This window comes from Hypanus sabinus, chromosome 20 (assembly GCF_030144855.1).
Source record: "Hypanus sabinus isolate sHypSab1 chromosome 20, sHypSab1.hap1, whole genome shotgun sequence".
In the NCBI taxonomy this organism is placed as follows: Eukaryota; Metazoa; Chordata; class Chondrichthyes; order Myliobatiformes; family Dasyatidae; genus Hypanus; species Hypanus sabinus.
The window spans coordinates 35,274,832-35,295,934 of NC_082725.1; positions in this window are offsets into that span (position 1 = coordinate 35,274,832).

The following is a 21,103-nucleotide window of genomic DNA, read 5'->3' on the forward strand; positions in this document are numbered from 1 at the left end:
TGGGGTCTAACCAGTATGGCATTAGAAGATGTAGAAGTAGGTAATATGGATCCCTTCTCCAGCTTCTGGGATGATGTTGCTCTACAAAATTTGACTTTCAGACTCTGCTCAGGACCATTTGCTCCCTGATCCACACACACCCATCTGCAATGTTCCACCTGCATTGCAAACAGAAAATACTGGAGATGCTCAGTGGGTTCTGCAGCACGTGCAGAAAAAAAGTTCTCTTCACTTTGAAAACTCTTCTTCAGAATGGAGAAAGGGAGTCTTAAGTTAACGGGAGGATGGAAGAGGGATTACAAGAACAAAGTTATCTCTGATATGATGAAGCTAAGGTTGCTGTTGATGAGAGAAAGGTAGCATGCATATTTTACCCGGTAAGGTGGTAGCACATGGCTTCTATAGGGTTAACCAAAGGTGTTATTGTCCTTTTTAATCACAATTGTTATGATCACAAGACTCTGCTAAACATTGAAATGAAGGACTGCTGTGTAGTTATACTGATTGAAATGGAACTCCAGGTTGCTACCTTTGAAGTGGCCATCCAGATAGAGGGTTTTTTTTCTTTTTTTTGGGTTGACAGAAATCCCACCATCTCTGGTAAGATCTGCAGAGGAGGTATGTGAACAAGACCCTGTGATAGAGGAGCAGAATTAGGCCATTTGGCCCATCAAGTCTGCTCCGCCATTTTATCATGGCTGATCCAATTTTCTTCTCAGCCCCAATCTCCCTGTATCCCTTTGTGCCCTGACTAGTCAAAAATCTATCAACCTCTGCCTTAAATATACATAAAAACTCGGCCTCCACAGCTGCCTGTGGCAAAGAATTTCACAGATTTTCCATGGTCTAACCTGCTAGTTATTTCTTTAAAGAATTCCAACAGATTTGTCAGGCAAGGCTCCCCTTTGAGGAAACCTTGCTGACTATGGCCTTTTTTATTATGTACCTCCAAGTACCCTGAGACCTCATCCTTAATAAATCGACTCCAGCATTTTCCTAACCACTGAGGTCAGACTAATTGGCCTATGGTTTCTTTTCCTCTGCCTCTCTCCATTCTTGAAAAGTGGAGTGACATTTGTAATTTTCTAGACCTCAGGGACCAGTCCAGAACCTTGTGATTCTTGAAAGATCATTACTAATGCCTCGATGATCTTACCAGCTACCTCTTTCAGAACACTGGACTGTACACCATCTAGTACAGGTGACTTACCTACCTTCAGACCTTTCAGTTTCCTAAGAACCTTCTCTCTCTTTATGGTAACTTCACACACTTCAAGCTCCCTGACACCTGGAACTTCCACTATATAGCTAGTGTCTTCCACAGTGAAGACTTATGCGAAATACTTATTCAGTATGTCCACTATTTCATTGTCCACCATTGCTACCTCTTCAGAATTGTATTCTAGCAGTCCAATCTCCAGTCTCACCTCTCTTTTCTGCTTTTTTTCTGAAGAACCTTTGGTATCCTCTTTAAACTATTGGCTAGCTTACTTTTGTATTCCATCTATATCTTCTTAATTACTTTTTTTAGTTGCCTTCTGTTGGTATTTGAAAGAATTCCAATCCTCTAACTTCCCATTAATCTTTGCTCTATTATATGCCCTCTCTTTGGCTTTTTTGTTGGCTTTGACTTCTCTTGTTAGCTACAGTTGTGTCATCTTTCCTTCAGAATACTTCTTCCTCTTTGGGATGTATATATCCTGTGCCTTCTGAATTGCTTCCAGAAATTCCAGCCATTGCTGCTCTGCCAGTGTTTTTTCCCCCAATCAATGCTGGCTAATCGTCTCTCATGCCTCTTTAATTCCCTTTACTCCACCAATACTGACACATCTGACTTCAGCTTCTCCTTCTCAAATTTCAGGGTGAATTTGATTATATTATGATCATCTTGCCCTCAGGAGCAAGAGAAAATCAGCAAATGCTGGAAATTTGAGCAACAGACACAAAAATCCTGGAGGAACTCAGCAGGCCAGGCAGCATTTGTGGCAAAAAGTACAGTTGACGTTTTGAGCAGAAACCCTTTGGCAGAACTGCAGAAAAAATGCTGAGGAGTAGATTTGAAATTTAGGGAGAGGGGAGAGAGAAACACTAAGGCTTGGCAAGCAAACAGTCCTTCCAGGTGAGATGACACTTCACCTGTGGGTCTGCTCGGGTCATATACTGTGTTCAATGCTCCTGGTGTGGCTTCTGATATATTGGTGAGACCTGACGTAAATTGGGAGACAGCTTCATCGAGCATCTACGCTCTGTCCACCAGAACAAGTGGGATCTTCTAGTGGCCACCCATTTTAATTCCACTTCCCATTCCCACTCTGATATGTCCATCCATGGCCTCCTCCACTTAGGTTGGAGGAACAACATCTTATATTCTGTTTGAGTAGCCTCCAAGCTGATCACATGAACATCGATTTCTCAAAGTTCCAGTAATGCCTCTACCCCCCTACCCCCTTCTCCATTTCCCATACCTTTTCCCTCCACCCTACTTCTTCTTTCTTCCATGGCCTTCTGTCTCTTTCAGCAATCAACTTCCTAGCTCTTTGCTTCATCCCCCTCACTCCGAGTTTCACCTATCACCTGGGATTTCTATCTCCCGTCCCCTCACCTTTCAAATCTACTCCTCAGCATTTTTTCTCCATTCCTGCTGAAGGGTCTCAGCCCGAAACGTCGACTGTGCATTTTCCCACAGATGCTGCCTGGCCTGCTGACTTCCCCTCAGGGCTCTTTTACCTTAAGTTCTCTACAACCAATGCTGGTTCATTGCACAATGCCCATTCCTGAATAGCTGATCCTCTAGTGGGCTCAACCACGAGCTGCTCTAAAAAAACATCTTGTTGAAACTCTCAAAATTCCTTCTCCTGGAATCCAGCACCAACCTGATTTTCCCAATCTACCTACATGTTGAAGTTCCCCATGACTATTGTAACATTGCCCTTTTGGCATATGTTTTCTATCTTCTGGTGTAATTTGTCAGCTACATCCTTACTACTGTTTGGTGGTCTCAGCAGGGAGATCTTACTCTTGCAGTCCTTTAACATTATCTACAATGATTAACACCTTCCAACTCTATGTTACCCTATTCTTAATGATTTCATTTCATTTTTCACAAACAGAGCAATCCCACTCCCTCTGCCTTCCTGCCTATCCTTTCAGTACAATGTTTATCCTTGGAGATTAAGCTCCCAGCTATGATCTTTCAGCCATGATTCAGTGATGCCTACAATGCCATACCTGCCAATCTGCACCTGCGCTGCAAGTTCATCGAGATTATTCCATAAAAGACCATAAGATATAGTAGCAGAAACAGGCCATTCAGCCCATCGAGTCTGTTCCACCATTCAATCATGAGCTGATCCATTTATTCCAGTCATCCCTACTCCCCTGCCTTCTCCCCTTACCCTTTGATGCCCTAGCTAATCAAGAATTTATCTATCTCTGCCTTAAATGTACCCAATGACTTGGCCTCCACAACCGCTCATGTCAACAATCTGCGCTCAATCAGATGCAACGCCTTCAGTCCTGTATTCAACCTTTTCGATTGTGTCCACCTTTTACATTACAACTCAACTTATTGATTGCAATCTTGCCCTATCAATAGCCTCTCCTCACTACACATTGTCTCTGTAAATCAGCTTCCTCATCCTCAGCCTTTCCTACGATACTTCTTGCATTGAAATATACGCAGCTCAGGACACTAATCACCCCACACTCAACCTTTTGATTCCTAACTTTGTCTGAGGTCTTACCAAGAACTGACTCCACAACCTCCCCACTAACTCTGATTCACACCGCCCCCCCCCCCCGCAACTCTGGTTTAAACACCACTGTGCAGCATTAAAAAACCTTCCCATTAGGGGATTAGTCCCCCTCCAGTTCATGTGGAAACTGTCCCTTCTGTACAGGTCACAACTTCCCTGGAGGAGAGCCCATTGATCCAAAAATCTTATGCCCTCCCTCCTACACCAACTCCTCAGCCATGTATTAAACTGTATAGTCTTCCTAGTTCTGGCACGTGGCATGAGTAGCAGTCCTGAGATCTTAACCCTGGAGGTCCTGCTCTTTAACTTAGCACCTAATATCCTGAACTCCCTATGCAGAACCTCATCACTCGTCCTACCCATGTCATTTGTACCTACAGTACATGGACCATGACTTCTGGCTGTTCACCATCCCACTTAAGAATGATAAGGTCTCGAGATATCCCAGAACCTAGCACCTGGGAGGCAACATACCATCCAGGAATCTCATTTTCTGCCACAGAAACTTCTATCTGTTCCCCTAACTAATGACTCCACTATCGTCAGGTGGCTAAGGTGTTGGTCTAGTGATCTGAAGGTTGCTAGTTCAACCCTCAGCTGAGGCAACGTGTTGTGTCCTTGAGCAAGGCACTTAACCACACATTGCTCTGTGACAAGACCGGTGCCAAGCTGTATCGGCCTAGTGCCCTTCGCTTGGACAACATCGGTGGTGTAGAGAGGGGAGACTTGCAGCAACTCCCCACTTCCCTTTTCTCAGAGGGAGATTCAGTCCCAGAGACCTGACCACTGTGACTCTCCTGTGTAAAGTCATTCCCACCCACACCCCCACCGACAGTATCCAAAGTAATATTGCTGTTGCTGAGCGGGATGGACACAGGGCATCCCGCACTGGCTCCTTAACCCTTTTCCCTTTCCTGACTGTCACCCAGTTTCCTCTGTCCTGCACCTTGGGTGTAACTACCTCTCTACAGGTCCGATCTATTAACCCTTCAGCCTCCCAAATGATGGAGTCCATCCAGTTCTAGCTCCAACTCCTTAATCCAGTTTGTTAGAAGCAACAGCTGGATGCACTTCCCACAGTTGTAGTCATCGGGGACACTGGAGGTTTCCCTGTCTTCCCACATCCCACAACAGGAGCATTTCATTATCCTGCCTGTCGTCCCTACCGACCCTGCCGAGCAGATAGAAAAAAAACTTGAGCTTTTCTTTCCTTTGCTTTCTCTGAGTGAAACCTCAAAGAGTTAAAGCATCAAGATCACCACTCTATGTCCACTCAGATGACAGCCATTTGCTCATGCTAATCAATCCCAGATGCCGATGGGTCGCTGGTCAATGCTCTATAACGCTGCCGTGACCTGTTGCTGCTGCTGCCTTTTATCCTCGGGCAGTGGACCTCATTGAAGTCCCCTCCTCTCCAAACGTCCAATGTGTGGATTGGCTGCTGGTGAAACCTCTATGAATAGTATCTTTGCTAATAAGAACTGGTGTGTGAGTGCTTCGGTTGTGACAACCCACTGTTTGTGTCTGGTAGAGTTTTGAAACAGTGAAGTGCAGTTCCTTCTACTTACTGAGGGAATTCATTCCCTTATGCTGGTGGTTGTATACATACCCCACTGTATAATATTGGAAGAAACACTGTACAAGCTCTGTAGCACCATCAGCGACCTCCAAGCCACACACTTCAAAAGTTCCTTGATTGTTACTGGTGACTGCAAGCATGTTAACTTAAAAACAGTCCTTCCTAAATTCTACCAGCATGTTGGCTTTGCTACAAGAAGTGAGAAGACATTATACTTAGTTTATACGAACATCAGTGATGCTTACAAAGCTACTACCCGCCCTACCTTGAATACTCTGACCGCTTATGTGTTACACTAATTCCTGCAGACAAACCACTGATTAACAATGTCACGCCAGTTCAAAGGGAGATGAAGACCTGGCCAGAAGGAGCATTGCAGAGTTGTTTTGAAAAGACAGACTGGAACTTACTCAGGGAGGCCGCTATCAAGACCATCATATTAACATCAATGAATATGTGAGATATGTGACCAGCTACATAGAAAAGTGCACCGAGGACTTCGCTGTCATTAAACACATCTATATAAAGGCAAATCAGAAACGCTGGTTGACAGCAAAAGGTACAAGCATGGCTGAGGGTTTGGGATGCTGCCTTCATATGGGGGTTAAGATAGCTCCTAGGTTGTTAACAAGAGCTGTGCTTGTCCACACCATCAGAAACGCAAAACAGGATTATTTACAGAGAATATACAGCCATTTCTGTGACACTGAAGACAAAGCACTGTGGCAGGGCATTCAGACCATACAGACTGTGAGTCCACCCTGCCTATCAAGTACAGTGATGCCCCTCTTCCTATGGCTGGGTATCTTTCATGCACGGAACATCGTGCCATCGACGAAGGTCTCGTTCCCCGAGGAGCAGCACTCCGTCTGGCAGCAGCAGATGTGAGGAAGACTCTAGCCAGGTTCCTCCCAAATAAAGCTGCAGGCCCTGATAACGTACCTAGCTGGGTGCTGAGGGGTCATGTAAACCAACTAAAAGAGGTTCAAACAGACATCTTCAACATTTCTCTACAACAGCCCTGCAGGCTTCAAGGCAGCCACCATCATCCTGGTACCTAAGGGGGCAACAGTAACCTGCCTTGATAGCTATTGTTCAGTGGCACTGACCTCAATAATAATTGCCACCGTTCTTGTTAACTGCCATTTCTTAATTACATTACGAACTGAGGAAATGGCTACCTGGTGCGGAGAGAAGTCCATGGCTGCTGATTTTTGGGACAAAGTTTAAAGTGTCAGGGTATTTATAAAGCTTTGAAATTTGCATCACCTGGCCTTTCCTAACACTTACTGCGAACAAGCCATGGCCCTAACTGGCTAATTAAAGTCTGAGACCTTGGTAAAACTTATCTGAGAGCTCAAATCTCTTGGGGTACCCAAACTTTTGCATGGTACTCCGTTCCTTTTTTTCACTCTAAAATTGTACAAAACAAAAATGATACACTAATCTTGCTTAAAATGTAGAAGAGAATGTTTCATATTTAACTTTATGGCTTTTGGAGATCAGTTCATCTTCTGCTCACTTAACTATTCACAGTAACAGAAATTTTGACCAGGGGTGCCCAAACTTCTGCATGCCACTGCTTATGTGTTGTGTTGTTCACCTTGGTCCGGAGGAAAGTTGTTTCATTTGGCAATATATATGTGCGCAGTTGAAATGGCAATGAACTTGGACTTCCACACTCAGAAAAGAATACAATGGGAAGATCAGCTCTCAGCGATTTGGTTCAATGACAGAAACTCCACCATCCACCTGAGAATCTAGGATGGTGGATTTCCTCCCAGATGCCAACATCAACCATATCTTTCAGCAGGTGCAGAACATTCTGAAGGGGAAAGTCGAGCAGCTAGAGGTCATGGTCCATATTGTTACCAATGGCATAGGCAGGATCAGGAATGAGGTCCTGCAAAGGGGATTTTAATAAGTTAGGCAGAAAGTTAAAATACAAGACTTCCAGGATTGGAAACTCAGGAAAACTGCAACCAAGAGGTAGTGAGATGAGAAATAGATGTATAGTGCAGTTTAATGTGTGGCTAAGGAGCTGGTGCAGGAAAGAGGGTTTCAGATTTATGGATCAATGTGCTCTCTTCCAGGACAGGTGGGACTTGTACAAAGATGGTTGGTATCTGAACTGGAGAGGAACTAATATTCTCACTAGCTGGTCTGCTGGTGCTGCTTTGGATGGTTTGAGCTAAAGTGATGGGGTTGGGGGGGGGGGTGGGATCCACTATAGCAGGGCAACAGGGTGACAGATGGTAGGGCCGAGGGCAAGAAATACTGTGTGACAATTAAGACTGAAAGCAAGAGTCAAGCTAATAATGCGCAAGCTAAGGAAAATTGATTGGGAGCAGTTGCAGTTGACATGTCCTTGTCTGACATGTGGGAGCTGTTTAAAGACCAGCTGAGAAGAGACCAGGAATGGAGTGTTCTAGTCCAGTCAAGGTTGACAAGATAAAGGAACTATGACCTGAGGGGTCCTAAATTGAATCAGGAAAAAAAAGAAACATATGCTAAAGTCATACTGGCCCTTGTGGAAGAAAAAGGTACCAGGAATGTATTCAAGCAGGTGATTAGGATGACCCATAAAGTACCCTTAGTGAGGAAGATTAAGGATAGTTGACATTTTATAGATATTAAGAAAGAAGATAGTAAAAGAGATATTAGTTTCACACAATGAAAAAGGAGTTGTAGAGTGTATCGGAGTTGTCAGTAATACATGAAGCTAGGGGCAAAAGAAACAGTGCAAGTCTAAGAAAAGGATCTAAGGTAAGTTATCATCCTCATATTGCTTGGCGTTCTTTTTGTCTGGTTATGGTTATGGTGGGCGAGAGGGCAATTGTGGATGAATACTTTGATGTATGAATGTCTTCAAAGAAAGTTAATAGATACAAAAAAGTATATAGCAACACAGGATTAGGATATGATGAATTTTACCTCAAGTAGAAACAGAAACATAGAAAACCTACAGCATAATACAGGCCCTTTGGCCCACAAAGCTGTGCTGAACATGTCCTTATCCTACAACTACCTAGGCTTACCCATAACTCTCTATTTTTCTTAGCTCCATGCTCCTGTCCAGGAATCCCTTAAAAGACCCTATCGTATCTGCCTCCACCACCACTGCCAGCAGCCCATTCCATGCACTCACCACTCTCTACGTAAAAAAACTTACCCCTGACATCTCCTCTGTACCTACTTCCAAGCATCTTAAAACTATGCCCTCTCGTGCTAGCAATTTCAGCCCTGGGAAAAAGCCTCTCACTATCCACACAATCAATGCCTCTCATTATCTTGTACACCTCTATTAGGTCACCCCTCATCCTCCATCGCTCCAAGGAAAAAAGGCCAAGTTCACTCAACCTATTCTCATAAGGCAAGCTCCCCGATCCAGGCAACATCTTTGTGAATCTCCTCTGCACCCTTTCTATGGTTTCCATGTCCTTCATGTAGTGAGGTGACCAGAATTGAGCACAGTAGGTGTCTGACCAGGGTCCTATATAGCTGCAAGATTACTTCATAGCTCTTAAATTCAATCCCACAGTTGATGAAGGCTCATGCACTGAAGGCCTTCTTAACCACAGAGTCAACATGTGTAACAGCTTTGAGTGTCCTATGGACTTGGTCCCCAAGATCCCTCTGATCTTCCACACTGCCAAGAGTCTTACCATTAATGCTATATTCTGCCATTATATTTGACCAACGAAAATGAACCACTTCACACTTATCTAGGTTGAACTCTATCTGCCATTTCTCAACCCAGTTTTGCATCCTATCAATGTCCTGCTGTAACCTCTGACAGCCCTCCACACTATCCATAACACCCCCAACCATTGTGTCATCAGCAAATTTACTAACCCATCCCTCCACTTCCTCATCCAGGTCATTTATAAAAAAATCTCAAAGAGTAGGGGTCCCAGAACAGATCCCTGAGGCACTCCACTTGTGACTGACTTCCATGCAGAATATGACCTGTCTACAACCACTCTTTGCCTTCTGTGGGCAAGCCAGTTCTGGATCCACAAAGCAACGTCCCCTTGGATCCCATGCCTCTTTACTTTCTCAATAAGCCTTGCATGTGGTACCTTACAAATTCCTTGCTGAAATCCATATACACTACATCTAAGGCTCTGCCTTCACCAATGTGTTTAGTCACATCGTCAAAAAATTCAATCAGGCTCGTAAGGCACGACCTGCCTTTGACAAAGCCATGCTGACTGTTTCTAATCATATTATGCCTCTCCAAATGTTCATAAATTCTGCCTCTCAGGATCTTCTCCATCAATTTACCAAGCACTGAAGTAAGACTCAGTGGTCTATAATTTCCTAGGCTATCTCTACTCCTTTTCTTGAATAAAGGAACAACATCTGCAACCCTCCAATCCTCTGGAACCTTTCCCGTCCTCATTGATGATGCAAAGATCATTGCCAGAGGCTCAGCAATCTCCTCCCTTGCTTCCCACCTGGGGTATATCCCACCCGGTCCTGGTGACTTATCCAACCTGATGCTTTCCAAAAGTTCCAGTACATCCTCTTTCTTAATATCTTTATTGCTCAAGCTTTTCAGTCCGCTGTAAGTCATGCCTACAATGGCCAAGATCCTTTTCCGTAGTGAATCATGAAGCAAAGTATTAATTAAGTACCTCTGCTATCTCCTCTGGTTCCATACGCACTTTTCCACTGTCACACTTGATAGATCCTATTCTTTCATGTCTTATCTTCTTGCTCTTCACATACTTGTAGAATGCCTTGGGGTTTTCCTAAATCCTACCTGCCTAGGCCTTCTCATGTCCCCTTCTGGCTCTCCTAATTTCATTCTTAAGCTCCTTCCTACTCACCTTATAATCTTCTAGATCTCTATCATTACCTAGTTTTTTGAATGACTGGGATGAAGGAACTATAGTGCTTTCTTGAACGATTTAAGCAATTAAAATACTTATTACACTGGAATCAAAACATGACCCACTGTTATTGAGAATCATCTCAATCTACTATATTAGCTTTGCTTTTTTGAGAGCAACAAATTTCTTTCTTCCTTTGTTTTGAAGGAGTCTGGACATCCTGCTTTTGAATATATCAGGTACTAATTCACGTTTTTGTTTTCATGATGTGACAAATGCTTCCCAATCCCTTCCCCCCACTGCCCATCAAACTTCATTTTCATTCAGTATGCAAATACTGGGAGACTGCAAAATGCTGGCCCTTGGAAATGTACAACTAGAAATCCAAAGCAGGAGATAACATATCAATTTAGTCCATTAAGCTTAATATATAAGAATCTACTTCAGTGTGTAGAAATCAATTTTAGAAAGTTTTGAGCCCAATTTGGTGTCAGTAACATGCTCTGAATTCAAAGACAAAAGTATATTATATATGAAGAATATAGACTGCATATTGATAAAACTTTAGCCTACTTTCCTACTTCAAAAACTTAATTCTCTTAGGTGAATTTCCCTTATTTTCATATGCTGGCTGCCAGACCAGCTAAGTGTTTCCTAGTTTCTTTTTCCAGATTTCCAACAACTGTAATTTTTTTTCCTGAGTAGTTCACTTAGATTAGATAAAGCCTAAAGATGTGATATTTCAAACATACATCATCCATCTTATTTATAAATGGCTTGTTCATGTCTTGGCTGAGATTTTTCTAATGAGAAATATAGATAAATGGAATTGGAATGCATGCCTGATGTTGTAAGTTAGATATCGATGAGCTTGATCTGGAACAAGGTCATTTGCAGTTGGGCCAAGAAAAGAGGTAGGAGATAAAAAAAAAACAACACAGGATGATCAGAGCCTAACAGGAATTCAAAAATAGTTTGGCTTCTGGACAAGCAGAAGGAGATGTAGCAGGTCTTAATTTTGATGTCAAAGGAATTCATAAGTTTCTCTATTTTTGATTTATCACAAATTCATACAACATTATAGCATAATGCAGAAGAATGGAAAGGCAAAGATGTTTTGCTATGGGTTAGATACAAAGCATTCCTGACTAAGTACCAGGAATGACAAACACCATTAAATAGAGGAGCAGAATTAAACCATTTCACCTGTTGAGTCTGTTCTGCCATTTCATCATGATTGATCCATTTTTCCTCTCAGCTCCAACCTTCTGGCCCCCCTCCCCCGTATCTCTTCATGCCCTGACCAACCAAGAATCTATCCATCTCTAACATAAATATACATAAAGACCTGGCCTCCACAGCTGCCTAGAGCAAGAAATGTCACAGATTTGCCACTCACTGACTACATAAATTCCTCCTCATCTCTGTTCTAAAAGTGTGCCACTCTATTTTGAGGCTGTGTTCACTAGTCTTGGACTCTCCTACCATAGGAAACATCCTCTCCACATCCACTCTATCAAGGACTTTCACCATTCGATAGGTTTCAATTAGGTCACCCCTCATTCTTCTGAATCCTAGTGAATACAGGTCAGGAATGAATATTCCAGTGGCTGAATGGAAACTAGACTATAGAAACAGATTGAAAACAATTAGGTATGGAAGAAATTCATGTCACGTTGTTATTTAAATTAGGAAAGAGATTTTGGTTATTAACAAATAAATTGATGTAAAAGAAGATAAACCAGGTTAAGGTTATTGGTGAGTATTTTGCACACTTACTCATGTGTGACATCATGATAGATTTGCCATTTTATGTAGAGTTAAATGTTAAGGTTATTAATCTCCCTGCAGCACTTTGTTATACAGCATCAGTTGGTTTACTCATTTTAGTCAAGAAACTGTTTCTATTGTTAAACAATCTATTCATATATTACATTGAACTTCCTGCACTATTCTTGGTTTGGTATGGGTTATAAATATGCATATTTCTCAGTTTTAGTAATTAACTTTTGGATGCTTAATCCTTACTGAGGTGTGTTGATTTAGTGTTGGTCTGTTATTACATGCTAAGCATCCACCAAGAATAGCCAAGTGTTCTGCAATTTATTTGTCTTCACAAAGTGTATAACTTGGGTGTAGCAGTACATGTGCCCTGTAACGGCCACAGCTATATACATACCAACAAATTACAGACCAAAAAGAGGCCATTTACTCCAATGGGCCTGACTGTATAAATTAATCAAATGAACCACTAGTTGGTTAATCTAAAATCATCAGCCTTATTTTTCAGTTAGAAATAAAAAGTCTAGCATGGAATGTTTTACAGCAAATTCTGGCTTTGCAGAAGCTCATCTTCAGTGAAAAAAAAATTGTACTTGAAATGATTTGAATCCAAGAGCAAATTAAGCATGAAGGTAATGATATGATTCTGACAACATTAACAGGTTTGCTGCTTTTGTCATTTGATCAGAGATCTGACTCAAAAATAATCTATCTGCAGAATGTTATGTCTATTGTATTTTATTAATACTATAATGGTGAGTGAGTCTTGTATCACTATTGTGCAAAATTCTGGCTTTGATTATATAAAATATACACAGTACCATACATATTGGCTAATTTAAATTCTTTTAAAGCTTCTTACAGATTTTCTATATTTTCTATTACACAGAGTAATAATGGACAATTAGCTATTTTTGCTGGTAATCCAGATACAGTATGTTGTTACAAAAATATACATGATACAGTATGGTAATTGTAACATCCAATGACAGATAATGCTTCTGCTTCTATACACATTCAAGCAATTTTCTTCTCTTTCATTATACTATCTAGAACTGGTGGTCTCTCATGAAATTAATGCCATTCTATTGAATGCTAAAACAATGACAAAATGCTGATTTTTAACAAGATAAATACTGCTATCACAAGCCAACAGAACAGATCAATACAATGAGAAAGGTAGGTTCAAACCTCATTATCATCAAGACACTTGTGTCATCTTGATTTTGTGTTAAGCCAGAAAGCAGTTTGTGCAGTGGCTTTCGTCTGACACATGGGTCATGGCCTTGTCTTTTGCAAATCTTGAAAGAGTCCCACTTAGTACTGAAGTCAGCTGTCTACTGATTTAAGGAAGGATGTAAATGCACCAGAAACTACTCAGAGAAGGTTGACTAGACCAATATCTGGAATGCAAAGACTGACTAATGAGAAAACGTTGAACAGACCTGCCTTTTATTCACTGGAGTTTAGAGGGAGGGGTGGATTTATTGAAACAAAAGAAGTTCAACTATGAAAAGGCTGCTTCTTTTTGTGCAAACTTAAACCAGAGATCAATGTTTAAAAATCAGGTTTTGTCCACTTAAGACAGAGACACAAGCTAAATGTATTAGTCAACCAGAATCCATTTTGTTTTACCCTGCAGGCATGATACAGGCTAATAACTCTCCTCAGGGGCATTAGGCTGATCTTATTTCTTATTTCCTTCCCACTTAGCTCAGAGAAAGATTAGGAAAAGTAATTCTGTTAAGAGCTTTGGTGATACTAAGATTCACTGAGCTTTTGAATTTTTAATTAACAAGTGAACAAAACTCTCATTGCTAGTAACAAAGTAGTAGTGAAGCACTACAGAGAATAGTTGTTTTTTTTTCTAAATGAAGGGGTAAAATGTTGACCTAAGAAGGCCATAAGACATATGAACAATTCAGGCTATTTGTTCCATTGAATCTGCCCCACTATTCAATCATGACTGATTTTCACTTTCAATCCCATTCTCCTGCCTTCACCTCATATCCTTTGACACCTTTACTAATTAAGTATCTGTTAACCTTCTCCAATGACATAACCTCTGTGAGTTTCATAGGTTCACCATCCTTTGGCAAAAGAAATTCCTTATTACCTGTTTTAAAGGAACATCTTTCTATTCTCAAGTTGTGCCCTTTCGTCCTAGGCTGTCTTCCTATTGGAAATATCCACTCCATGTCTTCTCTGTACAAGCCTTTCAATATTCAGTCGTTTTCAATGAGATACCCCTCATTCTTCTTAACTCCAGACCTAGAGCCATCAAATGCTCCTCATTCATTAACATTTTAGTTCATGAGATCATTTCTCCTCTGAATCCACTCCAATTCTTTCTAGGATTTGGGTCCCAATACTCAGAATGTAGTCTGACCAAAGCCTTAAGACCTCAACATTACACCCTCACCTTTATATTCCAATCCTCTCAAAATGAATACAAATATTACATTTGTCGTCTTTATCACCGACTCAACCTACAAGTTAACCTTCAGGGAATTCTGCACTAGGACTCCCAATTCCCTTTGCACTTTCAATTTTTGAAGTCACTCTCCATTTAGAAAATGGTCTATGCCTTTACTCCTTCTAACAAAGTGCATGACCATACACTTTGCTCACTGAATTTCACCTGCCATTTCTTTGCCCATTCTTCTAATCTATCTAGGTCCTTCTGTGGACTCCCTGCTTGCTCAGTATTAACTGCCCTGACAACCGTCTTTGTATTGTCTATGCACTTGGCCACAAAGACACCAATTCCGTCAACCAGATCATGAAAAGTAGCAGACCCAGCACTGAGCACTGCGGTGTGCCTAGCCTTTGACCTTGGAGTGCTGGGGAATTCTAGATATAATTTCCTAACTGATTTATAATAATACTGCATTAAAAACCACAAACTACAATAAAATGTAAATGAAAAAGTATTCAGTTTCTAATGGAAACATGTAGTTAACTAAATTAATTTATAATGTGTTTTTGAAGGATCAAAGAAGTATCCCAAGTTTATTAGCAAGGATGTTATCAATGTCCTCAGATTTTGGTACAGAGGAGATAAACAAAGGTTGGATAAAGAGGTATATTTTGCAAGAGTACTTTATAAGGAAAAAGCTTTATGATAGAAATTTGTTTAAGGTCAGGGCAACTAGAATTACCACTGTCAATGAAGCAGTAATTAAAATCTTCAACTTGAAGTAATACTCTGACTGATTAGATTGATATGGATGATAGTGATTGTTTCAAATCTCACCTAATTTTTATTATTAACTTCAACGAGTTGGGATGTGAAAATGAGCTACAGATTGGCCATCACCCATGCTACTGTTATCAAAGTCTACCCTCTTCTGTTTAAATGTTTCCTTGTGTCATTCCTAAGTTTGTGCCCAGAATGTTCCTGTCATGCTTTTTAGATAGCAGAATTCTGAAGCTTATGTTCAAATTTCAGTCTTCTCCTCTTTGAAAACTGTTCTTATTTTCAAGTGTCTATTATTGAGCATTTCTGAATCCTCTCTTCCCAGCATAGAACTGAATTTGCACTGCACATTTCCTACTGCTTTTCGATTCTGACGGGTTGCTCAGAAATACATGCAATTTTCCAATTCTGGTTTAACCCGCTTAAGCTCAGTGCATTCTGGTCTTTATTCTATACCTTGAGAAGCATTTACCATATTTGAAAAACTAAGCACTTGTCTTACCATTTTTATCAATTTATATCTGTGCATTTTAGTTACTCCCTACTTGACAGTGACATTTTAAATATTAATGATTTAAATTTTTATTTCCTTACTTTAAGCTAATCTGTTGAATGCATTTCATATTTTCCTACATTATATCTCATTTGTAGTTTTACAGCTACATCTTCATGACCATTTGTTATACTCTGCAAACAGATGTTATTGGACTGGTTGAGAAACTTAACTCCCAATCCTAGATATCTTGTACATGATCACTAATTCACTGTGTTTTGTTTCATTCTCACCTACCATCTCATTATCTGTGTGATTTTGCTTTCCTGCTTCCACTCTTTATAGCCTTACCTATCATACTCCAAATATTAAGTCGTCTTTATTACCTGAAGTTGTCTTTTCTTTTGCTATGTTTTCTTATCTCTTCAACAGCATTTTCCATATTACTAAAACAAGGTGTTAATACAGCTTTTGATGCAGTCTAATTTCTCCATTTAATTCAAGGGGACACAGCATTTCTTTCTGGAAGGTGCTGATTTGTACTGCTTTATTTCTGTGGTTTTATTACTTTCCCTTTCCAATTTAAGATTCTTCTTGATCAGTTTTGAATTCTATGTAATCAGGGCAAACCTGCTTTGTGAATGATCTGTGCCCTAGCTCTCAATCAGCCAGAAGATCTTACCCTCAGTGTTTTCCTGAACTAGGCTTCAATTCAACCTTTTCTTTGTTGAGTGCCTTCACTCTGAAAAATGATGCTTTCTGCCCAGCTGGAATAAAGGTGATGTTATAAAAAGAATACTTGTTGATCCAGAACAGAGCTTCTGCCAATTTAAATGCTTTTGAGAACATTTCAATCCTATACTTTAATCCATCAGAATTGTATTAAAATCCTGCATTCTGTCAAAAATATATGTTGTATACTATACAATAAAAACAGAAAAACTTGAAACACGCAGCATGTGTGGAACTTGAACATCTTAACATTCAAGTCAGAAGATCCTTCATTAGATATTATCCTGAGAGTTTTAAAGTGCCGTTTGAGAAACTCAAATCACAAGGAAAATTGTATTATACTTTTTTAATTTGATTAAAGGTAACAGACCATTGTGTTTTCCTGCTCCACACAACGCTATTGTGTTTTTCAGGAGAGTGACAAAATAGCAACCTCAAGTAAAAATGTTTGTATGGTCAAATTTGTTGTGGTGTTCTAGGATTTGAGATTTCCTGACAGTTGCCAGTGCATGAAATGGTGATGCCTTTGTGATAGATATTGAGAGAGCAAAAGGGTTTAAATTTGACCACTTATAGAGACGAATGTGCATGTGTTATTAATGGACAGTTGAGGGTGGTGGGCAGTGCTAGGATAATGGTGTATCTATGGATTGTGAGTCATCAACCTCATAGTATATTTCTGTATGATAATTGTGTGGTAACTCCACTGCATGTCAAAGTCAAAGCTGAGTTTATGCTCATAAGCTCAAATATAAATATGCACAGTGCAATGAAAAAGCTGTTTCCAGCAGCATCACAGACACATAGCATCATAAACATGAATAATACACATTTTATAAACAAGAACATAATTAGAGTGAGAATAAGTCTATTAGTGCAAAGTCCATTTTATTGCATGCTCCTATTGATACATCTTCCATCATATAAAAATGAATTTGATCTGTATGAAAGTTCTTTGTTTAATATAGCTAAAGTATTCATCTACTCATGTGTTACATATTTTTTATATTGATGTAAATAACACTGAATGGTAAAGCACATTTTCTAATGTTAAATCAATTCTGCTGGGCAATCCTCTTTCTGCCTGCACTGATCTCTCTTACAGGCACTAAGCTATTTTGATATGCACCCAACAGAACTATCCAAAGGGAATATGGGTTGATTTAAATGTTCATTGATGGATTTGCTCATCCAGAGTCAGCTTTACTTGGCTACCTTTCTGGCTCAATACGTTATTCATATTCTACACTTCACTCTCACTTATTTCTGTTTCATTCACATCTGGATGCTGATCAAATCCTTCATTTATTACATGACATTGCTATCAGTAGTCATTTCCTCTTTGTCACACTTGTTTCTTTTCATGTTCTTTCTCCAAGCAGTAGCCTGGCTTTTTGTTCAAAAGTCTAAAAAATGACTGAAAGCAGAAATTGACTTTCAAGACAGGTAACAGAATATGCTGAGCTGATGTCATAAGAGGAGATAATGTAGCCTTCAAATGAAGATGACTGTAAATGGAGCAAAAAACAAAACTTAGCAACAATTAAAAACAAATCAATGAGAGGTAAAAAGCAAGGTTAACAGAAATCTTATTTTTAATCTCATCTCATCTTTTCTTCTGGCCCATCAGTAAAATTGATCCCTGGGGGTGTTAGTACATTGCCATACAGTACAGGGAAAAAAAAATCTCATTGATTGCAATCCCACAAAAGTTAAATATGAGCAAAGTGTCAGCTCAATAAACAAATTTTTCCACTGCCCCTCATTACATGTGACATTAATAAACCAATTTATCTCATGATCTTCAACATTCTCTCTCAGCTAATAAATCAATGCTCACCCATTTTAAACAAAACTTGAAAGAGGCACCAAGAGTTGAGAGTGCATGGTTGATGGTCTGGCTGGAAGACTTCAATGCTCATTATTAAGAATATCGAGAGTGATCAAACTGGCCAGGTCTTCAGAAAATAAGCATCATCCTGGATCTGCAGCAGATTTTAAGAGGGGGAGAGGAGAGATAAACTTGCTTGATTTAATTCTCACCAATATATCTTGAATACCAACAGATTTATCTTGTGGTGACAGTGAGGATGCTTGCATCGTAATGTGTAGCATAGAAATTCTGCTATACGGGTGGAATGTAGGAGTCAACAAATTCAGTAAGAGAGACTGTATTCATGGGCTGGAATATCTCAAGGCAGTATTTGACAAGAAGTGTTACGAACACACACAAAAGCAGTCATTTGAAATTGAGGGAACTATTTCAGCAATTGGAGTTCTACCTCACAAATAGGAAGATGGGTTAAGTTGTCAGAGGTCAGTTAGTTATCCGTGGGGTATCATTGCAGAATTTCTCAGGGGAATATGCTTAACCCAATCATATGTAGCTGCTTCTTCAAATAACTTCCTTTCACTATAAAGAGCAGAAGTGGTGAAGTTAGTCACAGTTTATACATTTCTCATCTTCATTTACAACTCACAGAAAATGAAGATACAAGATTCAAATGCTGACAAATGGCACAGCATTCATGATATAGAAGTGCCAGGTAATAGTCATCTGCAACTAGGATGAGTTTTATCTTTCCATTCTTTTCAAAAGGATAGGTATAAAAGAAGGGTCAGAGGCTGGGTATCCTGTGACAAATAATTGATCTTTTGACTCTCCACTGCCTTTCCACAAGTGACAAGGAACAAGTAAGAGTGAGGTAGAATAATCACCACTGCTCTGAGTGAGTGCAGTTCCAAAACACTGAAGAAGCTACACAGAACCAGGAATAGGCTAGTCAGTTGATTTATACTTCCCTCACCACCCCAGTTAATTGTTACCATCAAACTGGTGCACCGTGGCTGCAGAAAGGGACATCTGCAGATTTCTCTGGATTCAGTAACAGACCACTGACAGCACCTGCCAAAGACATCACTGTGCCTAACCTTTGAAATTCTTGATCCAACAAAACTGGACCAAAGGCATTCACAAACCTGAATCATCACCATGTCTTCAGGGAATTATGAAGAGAAAAATTTGCTCCCTTTATCAGTGGTATCTAACATGTAAATAAATAAAAACAAAAACATTTGTAGAAAGAAAATAAGTATATACAGGAGACAAAAAGAAAATGGTCAGATAATGGAAGCACCTTTCATTTCTCAAGCAAGAAGGAAACCTGAGGAAAGTATGAATGATCAGTATTAATTCAGAAAATCATGTAGATGTCATGATGTTATGACAGAACAAAAAGGCTATATTTTCAGCATCCGGGTAATGTTAAATTACAGGACAGAATAAATAATTAAATATTAAAGATCATTTACATGGGATAAATATCACATATTATTATGAACATAAAATTAAAGGAGAAAAGTCAACTGAAACGTTGAATACACAAAGAAAATAATCAGATCTAATAGGTTGAATGATAATAAGGAGAATGCACAGAAAGGGATTGGGAAAACAACACCAGGTTTGTAAACAACCTACACTTTGTAAAACAACTACATTTGTAGTTGTCAAAAAAGACAAAGGAATTTAGATATATTTTTTAAAATAGGGATTTTAAAGCTACAACAACAACTACATTTGTAGTTGTCAAAAAAGACAAAGGAATTTAGATATATTTTTTAAAATAAGGAGTTTAAAGCTTGAGAAGTATCAAAGTTTGGTAACTGATATCATTATTGTTGTTGACAACTTAATTTTACTCTCACCTCCAAGTCAACTGGGCACATGCCCAGAATGAACAAAAAGCCTACAAGTGTTTCAAACAAGTAATTTTCCAGCCGATATATGAAGAAGAGGCACTGTATTTGAACTGGCCAACCTTCAGCTGTTCAGAGGAAGAAGCATAGGGAAACAGGTTCAATTTCATGTATTTTTGGGAGTGTTAACCGCAGACCACGGGTCCAGTGGTATGACTGATAATCGGTCTTGCGTGTTGTAGGAATATTCACCTAGTTCCCTGTTAGAAAGTGCTCCAATGCTTCTTTTAAACTTGAACAAGGACTCTAGATATTCAGTAAAGTCAAAAAGTTATTCTACCAATATGGTACTATTTCTTTTGTCCAAGCTCTTAACAAAACAATTCCAGCTGCTTGGATTTGTAACATGGTGGATTAAAAGGCTTGTTGGATCTCACAAATCCAGTTAGATCACCCATGATTTCACAAAGGAAGCACTTAGATGCATTCTAAGGTCTGGATAGATCATTTTTAGCATGGCTGTGTATCTGTAAATGTCCAGTTCATCATTTAAATGTTTTGCTCTTTGTCCCAGAGGTCCTTCTGGGCAGCTACTTAGCACATTGAAAGCAAACTTTTCACAAATTAGACTTCATGTTCAATTCATTTACACTAGGAGAATGTAGCCTTTCACATAACTTGAGGATATATCTCAAGGGACCTCACTCATAAGACCTAGCTCTTACTTGGCACTTATTTATAGTTCATAGCTTCTTATGTGCAACACAAAAAAAAAATTGTTTACTTTCTTTGTGATGCCCTTTCACATGACCATTGGAACACAATTCTGCAAGACACTGTGCACTTGGATTAATAGCAAAGAATTTGCAAGTAAAAGTTACTTTTTATTCTGTTTAAACATAGGAGTTAAATGTTTTTCCCCTGATATGTCATACACTGTTATCCTAACCCAAGTGAAAATCTCATTTATAAGGACAAGCAAGATTAAGTCTGTCTTTGTCCTTGTTAAAATGGCATATAGAGCCTGTG